Source organism: Alnus glutinosa, chromosome 4 (assembly GCF_958979055.1).
Source record: "Alnus glutinosa chromosome 4, dhAlnGlut1.1, whole genome shotgun sequence".
Taxonomy (NCBI): Eukaryota; Viridiplantae; Streptophyta; class Magnoliopsida; order Fagales; family Betulaceae; genus Alnus; species Alnus glutinosa.
The window spans coordinates 16,499,731-16,507,377 of record NC_084889.1 but is presented as its reverse complement, the minus strand read 5'-3'; the positions used below and the strand labels follow the sequence as shown (position 1 = coordinate 16,507,377).

The 7,647-nt window shown below is 40.4% G+C and overlaps 1 pseudogene; it reads right to left on the bottom strand.

The window, feature by feature from the left end:
• Window positions 1-992: 992 nt before the first annotated feature.
• LOC133865315 (uncharacterized) lies at window positions 993-7,218 on the bottom strand (annotated as a pseudogene).
• Window positions 7,219-7,647: the final 429 nt, after the last annotated feature.

Sequence of the window (7,647 nt, the reverse complement as noted above, 5' to 3'; positions counted from 1 at the left end):
TATTGTCCTACAAAATATAAAAACACTAAAACTAACCAAAGCATTAGAAAATAACAAAGCTAAAGGTTTAACTAATGTAAATTAAGGGGTCTAAATATATAATAATTTGGACACATCAAATACCCCCAAACTTACATTTTGCTAGTCCCTTAGCAAAACAAAATGAAAAATAAAATCAACACAAGAAACATAAATCCTCTTTCGTGGGAGAGACGATTGCATTTAGCATATGCAATAAGCCTTTTAAACCCCTAGGCATCCCTAGTGGACGAGTGAAGTCTCGTGAGGGTTTAACAGAAGTGACACCCGCAAACACTTTGCCAAGAATGCAGTGTTGTAGAAATCATGGTTTTTATTCATGGGCAAGTTTAAAATCACAAACTCCATCTTCGAAATTCTAGAGTAAGCTTGAATTAAATCACTCATAAATGAACAGTTGAAATACCACACATTCCCTTGGTGTAAAGTGAACTAACACGTGACTATGAGGTTTCAATGCAATTCCTATATACATGATTCAATGCTCAAAATCCATTGGAATCCCCATTGGATGACAACCGAGGCAATAGAAAATTAACTCACTAAATATATATATATTTTTTTTCTTTTTCTTTTTTTTCTTTTTTTTTTCTTTTTTTTTTTTTTTTCATTCGTGTGGACTGTGCAATGTCCAGCTTCCTTAAGCTTTCTAATTGACCCATGTAACGAGCTTTAGACCAATGACTCCCAAGCCAGATGGCTTTAGGGCATTAGGTGTAAAACACCCTTAAAGATTTAATAACTCGAGTCAAAAAGGCTACGAAGCTAAAACTAGCCCTTAGCTCTCTATTAACAATTCCAAACTTCTTGTTTTTTGACGCGAACACTCACTGCTTAATGAGGCAAGAGGCCCGGTTACTCAACAAAAGGCTTAGAATTTTTTTTTTTATATATTTTTTTTTTAATTTTTTTTTTTTTTTTTTAAAAAAAAAAAAAAAAAACTATACACAGATGCCAAGGTACTCACCCAACACGTCAACCGATTGAAATCTAAGACATCAAACACATACATATTCGGTTTCACATTTCATCCCTCACAAGTATATGCTAGTGTGCTCTGTGTTTAGTGCAAGGTCAAACATGTGATATCATTGCATATTCAAAAACAAGTAACCAATTCAGCTATCCTAGTCAATGATCATGTGTTCATAACTTTAAACTCACCAATGAATGCAAATCAGAGTTAAAATGTCACACATTCTCAGATTTTTTTTTTTTTTTTTTTTTTTTTTTTTTTTTTTAAACAAAGCGTATAAACAAAAGGACATTCCTTACCCCCAAACTTGAATGGCACATTGTCCCCAATGTGTGAATAGAGATACATTGCCGGGAGAGAAGGAAAAGATGGGGCGAATTGAACTCCCCCAAACTTAGATGTAGGTGCATCTGTCCTGAAAAACACAACACTACTCCAGCCGTATAATGGACTAGGCATCATGAAATGCACGGATGGAGTGTTAGTAAATAAAAACTACTACCGAAAATAATAATAAAAAAAAATGAACTGAATGTAAACAAACACAATACTAAATGGATGGGTTGCCTCCCACCAAGCGCTAAGTTTAACGTCGTTAGCCCGACCGTCCCCCAATCAGTCGTGATAGACGGGGTCGTCCAGTAGCATTTCCTCTACTTCTGGATTTTTCAATTCCAAGAACGGTTTCAACCTTTGGCCATTTACTTTGAATGTATTACCGTTCTTGGGATCCTCAATCTCAATGGCTCCGTGGGTCGAAATGGTACGAACGATAAACGGCCCGGTCCATCGAGATTTGAGTTTTCCCGGGAAAAGATGCAAACGAGAATTATAGAGAAGAACTTTTTGACCAATTTCAAAGGATTTTCTCAAAATTTGTTGATCATGAATCTTCTTCATTTTATCCTTGTAGAGCTTCGCACAATCGTACGCATCATTCCGAATTTCCTCCAACTCATCAAGCTGGAGTTTCCTCTGAGAACCCGCCTCGTGGAGATCAAAATTAAGCCGTTTGATGGCCCAATATGCATTGTGTTGCAGCTCCACTAGGAGGTGGCAAGCTTTTCCAAAAATAAGGCGGTATGGGGACATACCAATGGGAGTCTTGAAAGCAGTCCGATATGCCCACAGTGCATCATTTAATCTCATTGACCAATCTTTTCTTGTGGGATTCACTGTCTTTTCCAGGATGCGCTTGATCTCCCGATTAGATACTTCCACTTGACCGCTTGTTTGCGGATGGTAGGCGGTGGAAACCTTATGGGTTATCCCGTATTTCTTCATGAGAAGGTTGAAAACCCTATTGCAAAAATGCTTGCCTCCATCACTAATGATAGCCCGTGGAGTACCAAAGCGAGCAAAAATATTGTCTTTCAAGAATTGAACCACAACCTTTTGGTCATTTGTTTTGCAAGCCTTGGCTTCCACCCATTTTGACACGTAATCAACAGCGACAAGAATAAAAAGATTACCATAGGAGCTAGGGAAAGGTCCCATGAAATCGATGCCCCAAACATCAAAGATTTCAATTATAAGAATTGGGTTGAGAGGCATCATATTCCGTCGAGAAATGCGCCCTAACTTCTGACAGCGCTCACAAGCTGCACAATAAGTATGGGCGTCACGAAAAATGGAAGGCCAATAGAATCCACACTGCAAAATTTTTGCAGCGGTCTTTCGAGCACTAAAATGGCCCCCGCAGGCATGGTCATGACAAAAGGAGATGACATTGGATTGGTCATTTTCTGGGATACATCTCCTAATGATTTGATCGGGACAATACTTAAACAAGTATGGATCGTCCCAGAAGAAGTGTTTCACCCTGGTCAATAACTTAAGTCTATCTTGCTTAGTCCAATGCAAGGGCATTTGGCCAGTGACAAGATAATTAACGATATCCGCAAACCAAGGTACAGAGATTTGAGCAATGTGCATGAGCTGCTCATCAGGGAATGTCTCAGCAATGGGCAAAGTATCCTCATTGTAGTCCACAATCAGCCGAGACAAATGGTCAGCTACCAAATTTTCGGAACCCTTTTTGTCCCGAATTTCAATGTCAAATTCTTGTAGTAGCAAAATCCACCGGACAAGACGAGATTTAGCATCTTTTTTAGACAAAAGATACTTCAATGCGGCATGATCCGAATAGACTATGACCTTTGAGCCCAACAAGTAAGATCTGAACTTGTCTAGAGCAAAAACAACTGCCAACAACTCTTTTTCAGTGGTAGAATAATTGAGTTATGCATCATTTAGAGTTCTGCTGGCATAATAGATGACATGGGGAAGTTTGTCAATACGTTGCCCCAAAACAGCACCAATTGCATAATCTGAAGCATCACACATTATCTCGAAAGGCATATTCCAGTTTGGTGGCTGGATGATTGGAGCGGATGTCAGAGCCGTTTTCAGAGTCTGGAATGCTTGACAGCATTTATCATCAAAGAGGAATGGGGCATCTTTGGCAAGCAAACTGGACAAAGGCCTGGAAATTTTGCTAAAGTCCTTGATGAATCTCCTATAGAATCAGGCATGTCCTAAGAAAGATCGAATTTCTTTTACCGTCCGTGGAGGCGGAAGGTTAGAGATTAAGTCAACCTTTGCTTTATCAACTTCAATGCCACGTGGGGAGATAACATGCCCCAACACAACTCCTTGTTTCACCATGAAATGGCATTTCTCCCAGTTAAGAATCAAATTCTTCTCTTTACATCGTATCAGCACAAGATTCAGATGGTGCAAACATTCTTTGAAAGAACAACCGAAAACCGAAAAATCATCCATAAACACCTCGAGATAACGCTCTACCATATCAGAGAAAATGCTGATCATGCACCGTTGAAAAGTAGCAGGTGCATTGCATAACCCAAAGGGCATGCGTCGGTAAGCAAACGTTCCGAAAGGACAAGTAAAAGTGGTCTTTTCTTGGTCTTCAGGGTCCATGGGAACTTGGTTGTAGCCGGAATATCCATCAAGGAAACAATAGTAGGCATGGCCAGCTAAACGTTCCACCATTTGATCAATGAAGGGGAGAGGAAAATGGTCTTTCCTGGTCATTGAGTTTAACTTACGGTAGTCAATGCAAACTCTCCATCCCGATTGGACTCGGGTTGGTATCAACTCATTGTCTTTGTTCTTAACTACCGTCACTCCTGATCTTTTTGGCACAACATGAATGGGACTCACCCATTTACTGTCAGAGATGGGATAAATCATGCCTGCATCTAACAGCTTCACAACTTCCTTCATTACAACTTCTTTCATGTTAGGGTTCAATCGACGTTGTGCCTCGCGAGAAGGCTTGGCATCATCTTCCAAGTGGATGCGATGCATACAAATGGATGGGTCGATTCCCTTTAAATCTGCTATCGTCCAACCAATTGCTTCTTTGTGCTCCTTCAGCACATTTATCAATTCACTCTCCTGATCTTCTTGTAAGTCAGACGCAATGATCACAGGGAGAGTGTCATCCGAACCTAAGAATGCATACTTGAGTTTATCCGGAAGAGGCTTTAACTCAAGCTTTGGTGGAGATTCTAAAGAAGGAATGGGAGGGGTCCCTGAAGTCAAGGGCAGTGCTTCTTTAGCCAATTTCCATGGAGGGCAATCAATCTGGTCAGCAGTGTCGAGCAGAGAATGAACTTCACCAATGTACTGCTCAACATCAAAATCTTCACTGCTGAAATGGTTCAAACAAGCTTCAAGAGGGTCCTTCGTCAACAGGTGGGGCAGTACTTCTTCAACTGATTCATCAATGAGGTCAACAAAAGAACACTCAGCTGCATCTGGGGGCTGTTGGAAGGCATTGAAAATATTCAGCTTGACTTTCATATTCCCAAAAGTTATCTCCATAATCCCTGTTCTACAATCAATGCAAGCATTGGCCGTGGCTAAGAAAGGTCGGCCGAGAATAACAGGAATCATCTTGTCAGTGTTAGGGACTGGCTCAGTATCTAAAACAATGAAATCCACGGGGAAATAAAATTTGTCCACTTGAATGATTACATCTTCAATTATTCCCCGCAGTCTCTTGACAGATCGGTCCGCTAGCTGCAAGATAACAGTGGTGGGCATGAGTTCTCCTAAGCCTAACTGCAGGTACACAGAGTAAGGAAGTAGATTCACGCCTGCGCCCAAGTCAAGGAGGGCTTTTCCTATCGTGTGGTCTCCAATTGTACAAGAAATGGTGGGAGTACCAGGATCTTTGTATTTCAAAGGAATGTTATGCTGCAGGAGGGAACTGACTTGTTCAGTTAGAACAACCTTCTTTGGGGTATGACTCTTTGTTTTGCGCTTTTGAGTGCACAAGTCCTTGAGAAACTTGGAATATGAAGGAATTTGCTTGATAGCATCTAGCAGAGGGATGTTAATTTTCACTTGCTTGAAGATCTCAAGCATGTCCTGGATCTTCTCTCCTTGCTTCCCAAATTGAGTGGACTCTCTCAGGCGCTCTGGAAATGGAGCCTTAGGTGCGTAAGGCACTTCAGAAATAGGAATGTCATCTTGCATTCCTCTTTTGTCTTTTGCTTGGGTCAGCTTCTTGGATGGTTCAGATTCTTCATCTTTCTTCTCCTCCACCTTGTTGTCCACAGTTTTTCCACTCCTCAGTACAGTGACTGCTTGGACTTGGTCATGATGAGAGTTGCTAGCAGTATTCTCATCAATCATACATTGTCCCTTAGGGTTCATCACGGGTTGGCTTGGCAGAGTCCCTTCCATTCTCCTATTGAGAGTATTAGCTAGTTGACCAATTTGGGTTTCTAACTTGGAAATTGATTGAGAATGAGAATTCAGCAACTGAGTTTGTGACTCAAGTTTTCCGAGAGCGGCCAGCACTTTATCCTCAAAAGCAGAGTTCCTAGGAGGATATGGAACTGATTGAGCTTGTTGGTGGGGAGGATGATAAATATTGGATGGTGGTCGGGAGGCTTGATTGGGATGCTGTGGCGCAGAATTGTCTGTCGCTTGCACTCGCCATGAAAAATTTGGGTGATTTCTCCATCCCGGGTTATATGAATTGGAATAAGGATCATTCCCCGGTATAGAGAAAGTAGCATTAACTTGCTCTGTCGAAAGCTCAGAGAATTGCCCAGCCGTAGGACAATCTCTCACGTGATGCATAGTGCTAGAACAGAATGAGCAGGGTTCTTGTTGTAGAGAAATGTGTGAAGAGGAAGTAGGTGCAAAGCCGGCTGCCATGAGCTGGTCTATCTTCCTAGATAATGCATCCACCTTAGTGGTTACATCAAATGGAGTACTTGCTTCAAAAAGACTTTCAGTCTTTGGGGCTTTGGGAGCAGGTGTCCTACGACTAGTAGAAGCATGTTGCATAGAGTTTTCACTTAAATTGTCAAATAGAATCCATGCTTCATTCTCGCTCTTCATCATGAAAGTACCTCCACAGGAGGCATCAACCATCTGCCTATGTGGCTCAGTCAAGCCATCATAGAAACATTGCACCAGCTGCCATTTAGGAATGGCATGGTGCGGGCATTTCCTTAACAGATCCTTCAATCTTTCCCACGTCTCGTGGAATTGTTCTCCCTCAAATTGTGAAAAACCAATTATGGTTTTCCTTATTTGATTGGTTTTGCCAATGGGAAAATATTTCTTCAGGAATTCTTGCTGCATTTGAGTCCATGATGTGACAATGTTGGGTTCAAGGGACTTTAGCCAATGCTTGGCTTTTTCCTTCAGAGAAAACGGGAAAAGACGCATCCTCAACGCATCTTCAGAGAAACCGTGCATCTTAATCGTCGAACAGATTTCTAAGAATTCATCAATGTGCTTGTAAGGATCTTCGTTATTAAGTCCATAGAAAGATGGAAGCATTTGAATTATGCTGGACTTAATTTCATAATTAGCCACCGTGACATTAGGTAGCTGAAGACATGAAGGTGAATTGTAGGTGGATGGGAGATAGTGATCTCTTAACAAAACAGGTCTTTCTTCTTCATCAGCCATGACTGAGTTAGAATGTTCTCTAGACACACTAGCCGTTCTTCTGGTCCTATTTTGTCTAAGAGTACGCTCAAGCTCAAGGTCGCACAAATTCAAAGGAAGTGATAAAGATCGACGACCTAGCATAAACTAATTTACAATTCACACTACCTACACAAGTTAAATTAAAAAGAAAAGGTACTAAAAACATAAACAAACAAACGAAAGAAAATATGCACACTTGCCCGATGTTCCGAAATTTTGTTTAAAAAGAATGACTCTCATTAAAAAAAAAATTTCGAAATTTTGAATTTTTTTTTTTTTTTTTTTGAATTTCGAATTTTTTTTACTTACTGTTCTGGTACAGAACTGAAACAGGGGCACAAATTAATCTATACGTACTGAGCAAAACAGAAACTTTATGAATTCAACAAAAAAAAAAAAAAAATGTAAAGCAAAACAAAGGGTAAAATTTATCACAATTCTAGAAAAACTTAATAATGCATCCGTTAAACATTCCCCGGCAACGGCGCCAAAAATTGATGTGGTTGGTTTCTTCTACTTCAATAATAATACCACTCGCAATAGAACGAATCGTTGTATGATAATGTCTATATTGAGGGTGTCGATCCACAGGGAATGTATTGGTTGCATGCATCAAGCTTTAATAAAATCGGTCCAAATTTATCCTT